Genomic DNA, 17,165 nt, shown 5'->3' with positions numbered 1-17,165 from the left:
CCCAAGCAGAGACGTGGTTGAAAAAATGCAAGGTTCAGTTTAGCAGGAAGAAATGTGGTCGACAAACAGAACCGTGGTCAGTATGCAGACCACGATCAGTTCAGACGGCAGGCAAGGACGTGGTCAGTATGTGGGCAAAGGGTCGATCCAGGCGACAGAGACGTGGTCAGTAAGCAGGCCAAGGTCAGTTCAGGCGGCAGGCAGAAGTGTTGCGAGTATGCAGGCAAAGGCTCAATCCAAGCAGAGATGTGGTTGAAAAAATGCAAGGGTCAGTTTAGGAGGCATGCAGAGATGTGGCTGGTCTGCAGGCAAAGTATTAATTCAAGACAGCAGGCAGAAATGTGAAAGTCAGTACACAGGAGATTGGGCAGAGGCAAATAGCAGCTAGTCAAGCACATAAACATCTTCACCATACCTACACTAATATTGCAGTGAGGTATGGTAGAGATGGAAGCAGTCTTTAATGCAGATGCCAGGTTTTGAGGGACAGTATGGACAAAGGTACTGTGTGTACTGCCTTATTCCTTTTTTGCTACACATGCATTTTTTTGGGGGTGTCCGGTCTTCTTGGGAGGTAGGAATCTTGTCGGGGAAGTATTGATCGTACAGCGACAGTAGGTCCCACACTATTTTTCACTGCTTCCCATGTACGATGGGCAGCCAGGAGGCTCAAAATGGTTATCCTTCCCTTCATACACACAGAAATTGTATGTGCATCCTGTGTCTTTCACAAAGCTTATACAGTTTCACCCCATACCTGGCACGTTTGCTGGGGATATACTGTTTTATAATAAGCCTGCCTGTCAAATGTACAAGGGACTCATCAATGCAGGTATTTTGCTCGGGAGTATACATTTCTGAAAATCTGGTGGAAAAACTAAATGGTGTCCTAATTTTTTTGGAGCCCATCATATGTGGGGTGACTTCTGGGAGGGCAAGTTTAATTGTCGCTGAAATGAAGAAATATCATTAGCTTTTTATATCTTGCCCTGGACATGGTAGCAAAATATAGGGGCATGTGATGGATTGGGTATGTAGACCAATATGCATTAGGCTAATTTTTTTTGGGTGAGTCCCATATTGAGTGTTAAGCAGAGACCGGTTTTAAATTCAGAAACACTCAGAGGCCTCCATTGAAATGGTCTGCAATAAGAGGAATTAGGCTGTTGTACAAAAAAAACATTGAAAATAAAGGTTGGTTCGTCGACAATTAAATTAAAAAGGTCATCAGTAAAAAATAAATTAAAAAATTAGATTGGCGGTAAAATTCTCCACTTGGACTCCTGGATTGGCAGTAAATAGGGGGATGACCGGTGTTGCTGAATTAGAGGGTAGCCACAAGGGATTTTGAAAGTGCCTCTGGTTGTACACTAGTATGTGCTCTTCGGGGCCTAATTTGTTGTGGCTTATCTTGGATTGCCTCTGCTTGGAGATGAGGGGATTATCTTGCTTCTGCTTTGGGATGACCTGCTGCAGGTCAGCTGGATGTTGAACAGCAGGCATGGATATTTTAGTTGGGACAACTTCTTTGTATCAGAGGAGGATACTGGATCTCTGCTTTCAACAGATGTGTATTCTGATCCAGAATCTGACACTCTCACCAGACATACTGATAATTTGAAACGCCTCCTCACTGCTGTAGTGGGTATACTGCTGGCACTGGATAACACTGGTACTTGGATGTTCTTTACCGGTACCTGATGAAATTTTTTTTAAGATGACATTGCTGACATTCTATGTGACTGTTACACGCTGATTTGTGCTAGTAGGCTGGCACCGTGGTAGATACTGGCGTGTACTGCTGGCACTAGTGACACTGATGTATGTGTTGCACTAGTAAAATGTGCTGGCACTAGTGTTGCGGACGGCGCTGTAGCAGAGTGTACTGTTTAGCAAGGTGTATCACTTTAAATCTTATTTGTGGATGATCGCTGTGAGGTTTTCTATCTCTTCGCTCACATCAGAACGGTGTATGAGAGAGGGGATGGAGACAAGGCTGCAAAGTGCAGCCTTTGTTTACATTTTTGTACAGCTCTGGTCTGCCACAGCTAGATCACAAGGTATAGAGCCAATTTCACTGGTTCTATACCTTTTTTGGAAACCACACAGTCCAATGGACAGTACAGGCACAGTTACTGGTCCGGACGAGTCTTAAAGGGGTGGGATGTTTTTTAGATGCTCGCTTACATCCAAGAAGCTCCCGACCAGCCATTGTAATTAAACGTTTAATTACAATAGCCCTCCAGGAAGCAGTTAAAGAGGGTATTAATGATTGAGTAGTAGGATTGCAAATTATATCTGGTCTGAAGAATCATGTGTTCCTAGTCATCTTTATCATATAGCTGAAGCAAAGAAATAAAAAGAAATGCTGGTACTTAAAGAATAACTATGAGGTGAGTGATTTCCACCCATCGTCATAGTTAGAGCCGACCTGTGAAAAATAAGCTGTCACAGGTCAGCTCTATTGATCTGGAAGTGAGCAGAAACATGCACCGATCCACTCACTTCCCGATCCTCTCCCTGCAGTGAGCGGTGGCTGTCAGTCACCAGTCCCTGCAGGGATCCCGCCCCTTCTCTGATCGGGGGAGGGCACAGCTGGCTCTGCATCTAGATAGGCAGAGCCAGCTGTCAGTTACAGAAAACAGTTTTCCGTTGATATGGAACAATTGTCAGCCGAAATGTTTCATTATCATGATAAAGATGACCAGAATAGAGAAATGATCAATTATCTGAAGCATAATCTCGATCAAATCTCTAGTGAATTGTCTGATTGTAAAAGGACAAAATTGGCTCTACAGAGAGAATGCGAAAAGGTGTACATTGCTAATACTAAACTTCAGCAGGAGTTAGATGTCCAAAATCAGGCATATCAGCAGATGGTGCAGGAAACACGAGTGAAAAGTGGACATGCCTGATTTTGGACATCTAACTCTTGCTGAAGTTTAGTATTAGCAATGTACACCTTTTCACCTTAAATTAAAACCAATCTCACCTCATAAACACTCCAAAAGTATGTCCAATAGGAGTGAGAAGAAATCCCAAAAGCATGTGTATTATACCACCAAAGTGATAAAATTCTTAAAAGAAACTGTGGGTCTGTTTACTGAGAAAGGATCACATTCCATAATTTACCATATAGAAACGTATGAGAAGGCAATGATGACCCTAAATTTAAATTATGACAGACAGAAAATTGTATTTAACTCATGGGTGTTTGAGCCAAAGCACAGATATTTAATTTCCTAAGAGATAGGTATGAATAAATGGTCAAAAGTGGTATCAGAAATAAAAACTGAATTTGGTCCCTAACGGTCAGCTACTACTGCAAAAAGAGACATCTTAAAATTAAAATGCAGGCCAAATCAAACTCCCCGGGAATTTTTGTCAGTTCTCAAGAATGCCTATAGCCTGGCTGAAAAAGATCCTGATCATGAAAGTCGCAATTTCATCCATTTTAGGATGCTTTGCAAAATAAAATAAAAAATTTTCTGGCCTGGGATTACAGTCCCAGAAAAACTCTGGATTGGCTACTGACAGTCTACGCTGTATTACAGAATAGCCAAGACACTCTGGATAGAAGATTTATAAATCCTGCAGACAAAATAGCAGATTCTCAGATTACAAGGGATCGGACAAAGATTGAAGCCCCAAAAAGGAGTTATGCTGAAGTTGTTAAAAACTCCAGTGCTCTCAGTCAGAACAAAGCTAAACCCAATCTAGATTACATTAAAGTCCCTGTTGCTGAAAACTCAGATAAAAAGCATCAGTTTGTTAAAAGGCAGTTCCCTAACAATAGGAGAAGCCAGGGAGGTAATTACAGGAATTACAAGCCGAACCAGAAAAATGTCCAATCTGGTTCTGACTCAAAAGGTTCTGTCAAATCTCAGACTTCTAATTCCCAAACTCCTCCCCCAAGGGTTCATTGGAAAAATAGAGGTAATCTATATGACCGGATGGACCAGATACAGAATCAGTTCAGTGTGTTAGCAGAACATATAGGGAAGATAACAAATTTCTTCACTGCTAACCCCAAAAATCGTTTTTTTAGGGGAAGCAACTTCTGTAGAAAGTCATCCTCAATACCGAGGAGGGATGAACAGACTGAAGCATCAAGCAATGCTAATGCCTGTAATTAACCAACAAAAGTGAGCAAATTAACCCAAGTGTCCGTATTGGGGGGGGGGGAAATGTTTGTGTTTCTGTTTTACAGCCCACAGACACAATCTTTTACAGTGAAAACACATGACAGGCATTCCAAGGAGCTTGCATGTCGACGGAGCAAATGCACTTAAAGGAGAACTATGAGGTGAGTGCTTTTCACTCACCTCATAGTTCTAGCCGACCTGTGACAATGAGACTGTCACAGGTCAGCTCAGTAGATTGGGAGGTGAGCAAACACATACCGGGTTCGCTCGCCTCTCGATCCTGTCACGGCTCTCTGCCGTGACAGGGGGAGGGGCTGGATTCCCCTCTCCGATCTGCCAGTGCTGACTGGCGGAACGGACGGGGGAGGGTACAGCTGGCTCTGCCTCTAGATAGGCAGAGCCAGCTGTCACTCACGCAGCTGGGCGCATCCCGTCATCTAAGTCGGGATCCGCTCCGGCTGTGGCGTCTCAGTATACCGCGAGCTGTAGCTCGCGGTATACTGAGCTTAGGGTGACGGGAGGACCCTAGTTTGTGTCCTCCCGTTACCCTAAGGAGAACTATGGGGAAAAACACTGACCCCATAGTTCTCCTTTAAGCCACAAAAAGACAGTTTTATTTCTCATTCAAGGTATCTTTGTCCATTACAGGAAATTGACAAAAGATATTACATTGAAGTGGAATTGCATAATCATTTACCACAACCAATTGCTTTATTGGACACAGGTAGCCAAGCAACTATTTTATCTCAGAAATATTTCCAACAAATCCAGGATTTAAGTTCTGGAAAATATAAGCTGAAAAGTTTTACAGCTAAACTTGAAAATGTATCTGGTACAGTCATGAAGGTATTAGGTACAGCTTGGCAAAATTTTAACTTGGGAACCAAAATAAACTATCCTACACTTAGTTGTTTTGCTCTATGATCGCTTAATGATTGGTATCGATCTCAAGAGATTAAACCCTGTTGTTGATTTTAACAGTAGGGTTATGTGGTCCCAAGTAACAGTGCCTATTAACTATGAGCATTCCCAATCCTAACACGGTCAGCGTAACTGCCATGTGATTGAGGAAAGACCGGACTTTATTGAGATCCATTTCAAGAATAGCCAAATTCCAGATGTCTCCTTCTTACAGGCAACACCTACATTCGCCTTAGGTGGACAAGAGGATAACACCATATGTGTATCCCCTGAAAGAGTAAGAGATGTCTGCCTGGAAGGTGATGTTCTAACCATTCACCTCTATAGAGAAAATACTGACTCTACTGGGTTCAGTGATCATACCCAATTCCTAGCAGGGATTGAAAAAGGTAAATTATGATATTTTCTTCCCCTTCAGGTTAATGACCTGTGAAGAGCTAAAAGGGCTAAACTCTGTAGTTTATAAAATAAGGATTGTCAAGTATGGAGATTCTGTGGATAAATGGGTGTAATGTTCCCCCAAGTACGATCCGCGGCCAGTGCGTTCCAGCGTGGAGCGCATCGGCTGTGTGACTCGCCACAGGCCACCTCCCACATTGGGGGAGGTATTATGCTCTCCAGGCTGGAACGCGGAAGTGCCCCGCAATCGCGGGCTATTTAAACCTGCTGAAAAGAGAAGATGGCGTTCTACTATTGCGGTTGCTGCCCTAATAACGCCAGGAACCTGTAGTTCTACTGACCCCACAGCCTGCACACCTAGGAAGGACCTCTACTACCTCCCTTAAGGGGAACCCTGGAGCTGCAAACCCAGCACACCAAAAGCGCAAGTACTCCGACTCATTCAATACTGATTCCATTGTATTGATTGATCTACATGGGACCTATGTATGTCTTTGGGAATACCGATATCTGATATAAGTACTCCTGCCTAAAATAACCTGCTCCTACTGTGTATACTGCTGAGATTGTGCTGTGGGGTCTTAGACTCTATTGTACATAGACTTACTTGCCGCATACTACCGTTCAATATCTGACGTTAATGTTTTGAGTGGACTACAGTGGAACGCCTTGCTATCCTAAGTTCTCGTTATCACAAGTACGCTCTGCATATTAATTTACACTCCTATTATAAGGGACTCGGGGTTATGACTTGAATAACTCTGCTGCTACTCCTGTTATCTAATTTGAGTTTATACGGCACATGATGCACGAATCCCAAACTCTCCGCCATTGATTGGGAGTGAAACCTGGGATTCAAGACTGACTGCCGCGTTCCACACACCCCTGAAAATCCTTATCTGCAGTTGCGATCCTAACCCATTCAGAGTTCATCTGGGCGCATTACAAATGGGTTCATATTAATCATTTGCATGCTTGTCATCCTAGGTCTCAACTGAATACTGGAAGGTAATGTAGAAGAAGATTCCTAATTGGTATCATTAGAGAATATATATATATATATATGTCATGATTAAACATTGTGATGATGCTGCTCTCTCACCATCCAGATATTTATATCTTGAGCTTCTACACATTATTAATGGTCCTGCCAATCATAGCAGAATACCATAATCATTGAATAATCCTTAGTTAACTAAAGAATAATCAGTTGCTATATAAATTGATATATAGCATAGCTAGACAATGTCAAATTAATCAATTGATGAAAGTATGTTTTCATACTATCTGTTTTTTTCAATAGAAAAAGATTGATGGTCCAAACAAACCAGATTGTTATTTGGTAAAGATGCTGATGATTACTAAACATACAGCGAGTGTTTGGATGACCTGACCGTTGGTGGCTAGTTTGGGACAGAACCTGTTTATCGAACCAGGTACATAATTAGGAGTCATGCTGCAGGATGCTCCAGGATTCCTACTGACGGTAGCATATTATCCAAGGAGATCTTTGCGAGTTCGGATTCAAAGATAGCTACTTAAAGGAGATTCAAACACACCGCACTTTCAACCTGTGATACAAGGATGTTATATTGTCCTTGTAAAGAAAGCTTTCCATGAAACTACTGATAACTCAACCAATTTCGACAAGATGTGTACAAACCAACCGTATCAGTTTCCTAATTGCAAGCATTGCTTTTATTATTTTCGATATCATGTTGGCAACACTCACTTTGGCAAATCATTTCATGTTCATAAAAACATTACAGGGCAAGGTGGGGACCTTTTAATGCATGACTCCATACAGGCAATATGTGCTTTGGTTTCATACATATTCATGTTTTCTCATCTTCTGCAATGACGTGGGTGTGTTGTTGGATTAACATTTATCCCTGTAGCCTGCATGGGATGCAGGCGAAAGTGACCGTCTCCACTTGCTGTCTCCTTTCAGGGGCAGGATAGGTGATTCAAATGTGACTACTATGCTCCTGTTTTTCAAGAGCATATTTCTTCAAGAAACTCAGTTTAAAGCTTTGCATGTACCCTTGATAGAAAATTAGTAGAAATTAGGGAGCTTGGTATCTGAGCAATAACCTCACTAATAAATCATGTGGTGTGGCAAAAGGACTGCATTCATCCCATCCTGTGCCAGAAGTCTAGAGTCTCGTGGACAGTGAGAACAGATTTATTTGACTTAAGTGGAAACTGTATGATAAGCTCTTTACTCTAGCTAACATCTATCTTCCAAATACCGTCAGACGTAGGCACTCTGTTCCATTCCAGCAAGTCTGGGTGACTTTATGGAGGGAGTGACTTCAATTTTGTTTTATATTCTGCCATGGATACCTCAGGTTGCTCCCAGCGCTCTCTCTCTCTCTAGCTTGAAGAAACAGAAGAAATTGTTTTATAAATTCCCATTAATGGACATATGGCACATCCTCTACCCCTGTGCTCGAGATTACATGTCACTCTTTTAACCTCTCCACATATATTAGAAATAGACCTTTTATTGTGCGCTGAGTTGGCAACACAGGGCCCATATAAGCTCATATTTGTGGTCAGACCACTTTCCCCTAGTCTTTACATCATGGCTGCCAAACACACTTAAACCCTTTTCTTCCTGGAGACTAAATGTTTCTCTCATGTCTGATACTGTGGTCCAGGCCACTGTCACTCAAGCCATTTCTGACTTTCTGTTGCTGACCCCACACCTTACCTCCTCTTAAATGGGGAACCCAGAAATGTACCCTTACGGGTGTTTTGATTTTACATGGTGAGAGACTGAAGAAAAGAAAGATAGTCACTAGTGATTCCCTTCTGAAGGAAGTGCATTTTTTAGGACTGGATAATACGAATTATAATGATCCTACCAGCTTTCAGTCCTTACAACTTAACTGTTTAGAATTAAATAAATTGTAGTACCACTCATCAGAAACACAGACTGCACGAGGCATCACTTCTATACTCAGAGAAATAAGTATAGCAGTGCCTTGGCTAGGTCCATTTAGGCTAAGCAGTCTCACGCATATTCTCCTAAGCTGAAATGCCAAAAGAGAGGTATGGTGCATGATTCAATCAAGATTGCTTCGGTTTTTCAGGAGTATTATTCAGGTCTTTATAATATACAAAAACAACTTCTAGGTCAGATTCCCCACCTACTCTCTGTGGACTCACTTGTGACCAGGACAGGACAACCTTCTGCCGTCCCATCCATGCTGACCTTCCTTTTCTGCTCCGTTTAGATAGAGATTTCATCTGTAATTATATCCCTACCCTCTGGTAAAAGCCCAGGGCCAGATAGCTTTTTTAACTCTTTCTATAAACTACCTTTAAACCTTTCGCTGCCACCGACATAAGGCATACGGCGGAACACAACCGCTTGCAGCTGGCCTCATCAGTAAACCTTACGTTGGTGGCTTTCAATCTTCTGCTAAAAGCTTATGGTCAAACTTATATCAGAGGATCAGAAGGGTCTCCCCGACAGTCCCCTGTTAAATAATAGCCGTCATCAGAGGCTGGCAAGCCGTTGATGACAACTATTAAAAATTTCAGGTGGCCAAGGGGGCGTGGCTACCGCACAAGCTGTATGGACGCGTGATTCAGCAGCTCCATCCTTACAACGGGCACAGACCTCATACAGCACCTCCAGAAAACATGCTTGCCAGCATGACCAGGAAGCACCGTTTTGCTCGGCCTCAGTCACACGCCGAATCCAAGATGACAGCGGAACTTCCTCTCCGACTCCAGATACCTCTCCACCGTGAGGCACGGATGCCTCTGCAACGTCACCAGGATCCGAATCATTGACCTCTTCTTCCTCAGGCAGCCCGGTTTATATCTACACCCTGCATGTCAGGAGATGGAGATGGCTCAAAAGATGGCTCTCTTCACAGCACTAGGGAGCTGAACAAATCTATCACTGACTTTCCCACGTCCAACCAGCCTGTTCTTGACACCACTTTAAAGGACATGTTGCTTTCATTATGCTCTGCTATTCACAAAAACATGGTGCCCCTGCTCCACCAAATTAAAACAGATGTCACTGAAGCTATTATTATTATACAGGATTTATATAGCGCCAACAGTTTGTGTAGCGCTTTACAATATAGGCCATACATTACAATCACAATACAATTCAAGACAAGATGGTAAGGAGGGTCCTGCCCCTGAGGGCTTACAATCTAAAAGGGAGGGGTTGGCTCCAGAGTTGATCATGTTGAAAACAAAATGGGGGAATTCACCTCTACTATCAATCAACTTATTGACTCTAATGCTCACACGATTGAAGATGTTCAATGGCTTAGGTCGAAGTTGACTGATCTGGAAGATCGTTTACACTGCAACAACGTGAAAATTAGAGGTATTCCTGAGTCAGTCGTGCAAATTGTTTTTTTGCATCTGTTCAGGAATTGTTTAAAGCTGCCCCCCCGGATCCATCTCCTATGGATCTCACTATTGATTGTATACATAGACTCTCCAAGCCTGTCATTCGTCCCAGATAAAATACAGAGGGGTGTGATATTACGCATTCACTTTTTCCATGTTAAAGAGCACCTCCTAGCTACAATACGCAATATGGATCACCTGTCTGAACACTTCTCTCGGCTGCAGTTTTTTCCTGACCTGTCACAGCATATGCTCAACCTTCGCAAACAACTGGGGCCCGTCACCAGAGCTCTACATAATCAGCACATTTCTTATCATTGGGGATACCCCAAAAAATTATCATCAACAACAAAGGAATGTCTCATGTGATCTCCTCTGTGGAAGATGGTGCTAAACTGCTGTGACTCTGGAAGATTGATCTTGTAGTGGATCCTCCTGCTTCCTCTACTCCTACCCTGAAGAAAACTTTGTCTGAGTGGCAACCAGCTGTGCAACATCATAAAAACAAGACCTGGAGGATGTCTGGAGTGTTCATTCTTTTTTCACTACCTCATAACGTGAGGTCTGGAGCCCCCACATATTATTGTGTAGCTCTAACACTACTACCCCCATTAATTTGAGCAGTGTTGTACTGCTTACATCTTCCTGTTAATTATCTGTTTTAACCTTCTTGGCTATTGGATATGGCCATTGGTATGCTTCTTGTTTTTTTTTTTGTTCTTTTATGTTTTTTCCAGTGTCAACAATCTTTGCTCCAGATGCCTGAGCGAAGGCTATTCACTCTACCTGCTTGGTTTTGAAGCTTCTCACTTCCTAATTCTACCCCTTTACAGTATGGACCATGGACTATGTAAAATCTGCAGCTACCTCGACATTTCAATGCTCATATCATGGACTTAAAGTTTGTTTATTTTAATGTTTGGGGCCTAAAACCACCCTGCCAAACGCTCTGACTTGTGGAGGGACGCTGTCTCTTCCAAGGCAGATGTTATTTGTATCTAAAGACCCATTTTAAAGAGGGGGCAGCTTCTCCTTGTTCCCATAGAGAATTGCAGTATCGGTTCTTCTGCAATATGCTGAACAAAAAAAATAGGGATGTTACATTAGCTATTTAGAAAAATGTTGCCTTTACTATGCAAAATGTAATACTGCTATTCCTCACTTAACGACCGAGATATGTTCCTACGACTAGGTCGTTAAATTAATTGGTCATATACAGTACTGTACTGTATTAGTACAGTACTGTATGGTGTTGGAGATCTGTAAATACAGTACTTACCGAGAATAGCAGCGGAGAACGGTGAAGAAGATGAAGTTTGTGAGGCGATGCACTGCCGCTGCCACATTCCCGCACATAGGGTCGGAGAGCTGGTCGTAAAACAGGTAGGGTTGCAAAACAGGTAGGTCGTTAAGTGAGGAATAGCTGTACTCGATCAGGTGGGCTGTTATATCATACTGGTGGCCTTACTTGACAATGTTTTATATACCATAGTAACATCTATACTCCAAATGTTCGCCAAATTCGATTCTTCAATCGTTTATTTAAGCTCATATCCAGAAGGTCTCCTTGATACTCTATGAAGATTTCAACTTGGTTTCTGACAACACTATTGATTCCACCAATCCTACAAGACATACCTCTTCTTCGCTCCAGTCTCTCTATTAGAGAAGGCCAATGCGATGCATGGAGATGCTCTCCATGCAAACGAAAAAGACTATACCTTCTATTCTTCAGTACATAACTCTTATTCTTGTATCAACTTATTTTCAGAAGGTTTATTCCTTCTCCAAAGGACTGTTAGTGCCAATATTCAAATCATTACACGATCTGATCACGCACCCATATCGCTAACATTACTACCTACTCACTTTATGAGTCTATGGAGAAATAATACAGCACACTTTCAGCAAGCTGAACATGTTTCTAAAAATCAATGAATGGTTAAAATGGATATTTCGCCTTTAATAAAAAGTCAGTCTCAGATACCTTTGTTTTGTGGAACGTCCATAAGGCTTACGTCCACATTATCCTTATCCAACTGGACGCCAAACACAATAGACAAAAATAGGAAAGTCTCACTGACTTAACGTCAGAAATGGATGCTCTAGACACTCAGAACAAACTCAGACCTCATCCAACCATAGCATCAAAAGTACAAAAAAAACTTGGGTATTACTTAAGGCTTTCCCTCCTCAAACAGTTTGACTGACAATCCTAAAGACTCAAACTACACTACCATTCTACTGCCAATAAGGCTGGGACTTTTCTAGCTAGGAGACAAAGATTGTAGACTTTTTTTTACCAACATATCTTTTCTTCATCGCTCCTGTGATGGTAATAAAATAATTCATCCCCAAGAAATTGCAGATTAATTTAGTGCCTATTATCAATCACTATACAACCTCCAGGAAGGTCACTAGCTTCCTAAACACAATTAACCTGCCCCAGATCCCTACTGGTTCTCTCTCTAAATTAAATTCCCCTTTCACGACTGACTAAATTTACCAGGTGACTGATTCCTTACCGAATGGCAAATCTTCAGGACCAGACGGCCTGTCGGCTGAATATAACAAAACCTTTACAACTGTCCTTCAGTGTGCGGCGGTGCTGGATGCTGGTGGCTCGGGGGTGCATGGAGGACTTGAATCTTTGGCTTTGTGAGGCCCCTCCTTGATGCAGGGAGCAACTGGATGAATGGCCCAAACTCTGTGGCTCCCCAGTTCATGCATCTATATCATTTTGTGCCTCCACCTTAGGAGGTGGGAGGCACAAAATGATATAGATGCATGAAGTGGGGAGCCACAGAGTTTGGGCCATTCATCCAGTTGAGCTGCTTGATACTGGGCTATTGGTCCTCGCTCCGCTCTCTCCCCTGGGAGGATTGTTTGGGTGTGCTGCCCGGGTGGGTCCGTTTGGATACACACACATCAGCCTGCTTAATTGATATTCTCCATCTCCTGAAGAAGCGCCTTTTAGCGTTAAACGTTGAGAAAAGTATATACTCATGCATTTTCAACAATTTTTAATGAATTTTGCACCTTTCCTGAATCATGTTATTAATCCAATTATTTAATCATGTATTCTTGAATGGGTTGCTCATAAATGGAGTGAGAAAAGAATTTGGTAAAAGGATGGGGGGAGGGAGTATACTACTTGTATGTGAAAAACAATAACTGTTTACATACGAGATGACCTCATGACAGAGTTGCAATGGTGTTGAGTATTTGTGGCTAGAACTAGATAAGACTGAAGCTACTTGTAAACGAAATGTGGGTGTGTGTGTGTGTTATAAATCACTGAACATAAGGGAGGAAGAGGAGGCTCACCTACATTGCCAAATAAAAAAGGCTTGGAAGCAGGGAAATGTTGTTATAATGGGTGACTTCAATTATCCAAACATCAATTGGTCTGACGGACAATTTCATGGATCAGATGGTAGATGTCCCAACTAGGAAGAATGCTATACTAGAGTTATTAATTTCAAATAATGCAGACCTAGCAGCAGAAATATCAATTAGGGAAACATTGGGTAATAGTGATCAGAGGGTGATTACTTTTAAATGTTGGATACAGAAAAAAGAAGTGCTTTGGTTTGACAAGAACGCTAAATTTCAAAAAGGCAAACTTTGATAAGCTGCGTCATCTAGTGTATGACACTGCATGTGACAACTTATTTCTAACACTGACGAGAAGTGGGAATGTTGTATGGCATTGCATAATGCTATTACCAAGTGCATACCATTGGGTAACAAAAAAAAAAAAAGATCATGAACTAAGCCTGCATGGCTAAATACAACAATATGACAACACATCAAAGAAAATAAGCTAGCATTTAAAAAACATAAGATGGAGGGGACTGCATTGGCATTCCAGAGCTACAAGGAATGCAATAAAATATGTAAACATGAAATCTGGGTAGCTAAAATAGATTATGAAAAGCATATTGCCACAAACTGTAAGCAGAACCCCCAAAAATTCTACCAATATATAGACAATAAAAAAAGGTAAGAAAAGAACAGGTAGGCCCAATAAAAGATGAGAATGGAAGCATTAAATTCATTTTTCTCCTCAGTATACACTCAAGAAAAAGACGGGTTTAACAGAGATAAAAATGTAAGCAGCTTAGTGCATAGGATACCGCAGTGGCTGACGGTAGCCGGGAGTTCAACAAAGACTAGAAAAACTTAATGCAAATAAATCATTCGGACCAGATAACCTGCACCCAAGAGTACTTAAAGAGCTCGGCCATGTTATAGCAAGACCGTTATTCCTCATTTTAAAGGACTCCATAAGGACTGGAAGGGTACCAAGTGACTGGCATAAGGCAATGGCAGTACCAGTATTCAAAAAAGGTTCAAGATGCCAACCTGGGAACTACAGACCAGCTGGTCTAACATTAATAGTATGCAAACTGTCTGGAGGGAATGATAAAGGACTATTTAGTGGGTATTGTTCATAACAATGGAATAAGAAGTGATAATCAGCATGGATTTAGGAAGGACCGTTCTTGACAGACTAATCTACTAACATTCTAGGAAGAGGTGAGTAGATATCTGGATGGAGGAAGGCCGGTGGATGTGGTGTACCTGGATTTTGCAAAAGCATTTGACACAGTACCACATGAACGCTTAATACACAAGCTGAAATCTATGGGCATAGATGAAATGGTGTGCACATGGATAGAGAACTGGCTACAGGAACGTGTCCAGAGAGCATTGATAAATGATTTTTTTCCAAATTGGAGGTCGAGAGTGGCGTTCCCCTGTGCTAGGCTCCATACTGTTTAACCTGTTTATTAATGATGTTGGGAAAGGTGTAAATAGCCATATTTCTGAGTTTGCAGAGGACAATTGGGAGGGTAATAGACACAAGCTAAGACATTATAACAGTACAAGAGGACCAGGATAAAATAGGGAGTGAGCAACTACATGGCAGATGAGGTTTCATGTTGAAAAATGTAAATTAATTAATTTTGGGGTTAAAAACAGGCAAACGGAATACACGTTAATACTCCACTAGGGAAGTCAGAAATAGAAAAAGATTTGGGGGTCATAGTCGACTACAGATTGAACAGCAGCACACAATGCCAGGCTGCGGCAAACAAAGCTAGCAAAGTACTCTCATGCATTAAAAAGGGAATGTACTGTAGAGATAAAGCAATCATTTTGCCACTTTATAGATCACTGGATCGGCCACATCTTGAGTATGCGGTTCAGTTTTGGTCACCAATCCACAGAAAAGATGCCCTTAAACTAGAAAGAGTCCAGAGAAGGGCAACTAAACTAATTGGAGGACCAAAGCCATGAGACACGGTTGCTAAATTTAACCATGTTCACGCTGGAAGTGAAACGATTAAGAGGGGGCATGATTTTGATGTACAAAATGTTTAGTGGTGATGGCAACATCAGCAACAAACATTTTACTGTAAACTCCCTAAGACTAGAGGTCACCATCTAAAATTTGTGGAGAAAAAGAGTTAAGCACAAAGGGTGTAGGGGCTTCTTTTCAGTTAGAGTGGTTACATTTTGGAACTCCCTGCCACAAGCAGTGGTATCAACAGAGAGTATTGATTCTAGGGATGCACAGATACCAATACTAGTATCTGTGCCGATGCCGAGTATTTGGGCGAGTACTCGTACTCACCCAAATGCTCAGATGCCTAGCCCAATACTTCCGGTATCAGAAAGCCGGGCAGTGCGTCATTACGTGCTACCCGGCTTCCTGATAGGCTGTGAAGCCGGCTCCATGCTTTCCCGTCACCTAGTGATGAGAAGCATGGGGACAGCTTCCCTGCTAATCGGGAAGCCGGGTGGCGAGTCTTTACACACTGCCTGGCTTCCTGAATGGGACTTACTGTACTCGGTATTAGCAAGTACTAGGGATGCACCGATACTGATACAAGCATCATTCAGCAGGAGAAGAGGTCAGAATGGAGCAGATGACTAGGCTGTGACACGGAGTGGCTAAAGCAGACGGAGAAGATAACACGACACAGCAAGTTAGTACCGCAGCACCATACATACAAAAAATATAAACCAGCTAACAAGAGTGGCTAGTTTAAAAAGGGTTAACAGAGGATCGGGAGAAGTATATTAATTACAAAAAGAGTTTATTAGATAAAATATCAGTTTTGGACATAAATATCATATCACTAACTGGTTAAAAAAAAAGCATGACATACAATTATAAATCTTCAGGTATGCAGATCTGTTTGTATAATGTGCTCTCATTCATATATGCTAATCAGCTGAAACCATGTGGGAAAGAAACTGATTTTTAAAGAAGGAGGTACTATGTAACTTCCTTGTTTTTCCCACTGGAGGTTAATATGTGTATTTCAGATACCAGTGGACACAAAAGGATAATACGTTATATGGAACTTATTATCCTTTGGTGTCAGCTGATTAGCATATATGAATGAGAGCACATTATACAAACAGATCTGCATACCTGAAGATTTATAATTGTATGTCATGCTTTTTTTTTTAACCAGTTAGTGATATGATATTTATGTCCAAAACTGATATTTTATCTAATAAACTCTTTTTGTAATTGGAATACTTGTCCCGATCCTCTGTTAACCCTTTTTAAACCAGCCACTCTTGTTAGCTGGTTTATCTTTTTGGTATATAGGGTTCATTTTGGTTATGGATCTGGTTGACAAAAATTAGATAAAGGGTAATTTAAATGGTTCGGATCTCCAGGCAGAAACAAAATTGTTTTCTATTAGTACTGCAGCACCACATGGGGGCTGGGCACATGGAACAAAAATATATGCCTGTAATGTTGTTTAACTTTATATAATATTTAAAAAAAAGACATTAAATAATGAAATTAATAAGTAGACCTTGCCATTGCTAACTAAGGCTTGTATCCTCCTCTGCTAATCGGAAAGCCGGGTGGCGAGTCTTTACACGCTGCCCAGCTAATCAGGAAGCCAGGTGGCGAGTCATTACACACCGCCTGGCTTCCTGAATGGGACTTACTGTACTCGGTATTCAGTATCGGCGAGTACCGGAAAAAATATTGGTACTCGTACTCGGTACCAAAATACTAGTATTGGTGCATCCCTAAAAGATTAAATCAAAAATCATTTAGATACCTTCCTCAGAGACAGTATTCAAACAGTAAAATATAATAACTTTTTGCTGTTTTACTGTTTGAAGCCCTTCCGTGTGCACCTTGCTGTAAAGCTGGTAACAAATTGATGAGTGTGTTTGCCATTTGTTTTGGTGCAGTGACGCATGGGGGGTCTCAGCTGCCGTTGTGATGTGTGGGGTCCCTTGTGCGTACCTATGCCTTTAGGGGAGGTT

General features: G+C 41.7%; 1 protein-coding gene across 1 annotated transcript in view; it reads right to left on the bottom strand.

Moving 5' to 3' along the window:
• The window catches only part of EDC4 (enhancer of mRNA decapping 4), a 631,081-nt gene that overhangs the window by 334,337 nt on the left and 279,579 nt on the right, over positions 1-17,165 (bottom strand). The window lies entirely within an intron of this gene.

This window comes from Nanorana parkeri, unplaced genomic scaffold (assembly GCF_000935625.1).
Source record: "Nanorana parkeri isolate BGI_ZX_2015 unplaced genomic scaffold, ASM93562v1 scaffold375, whole genome shotgun sequence".
NCBI lineage: Eukaryota > Metazoa > Chordata > Amphibia > Anura > Dicroglossidae > Nanorana > Nanorana parkeri.
This window is presented reverse-complemented; position numbering and strand designations above follow the sequence as displayed.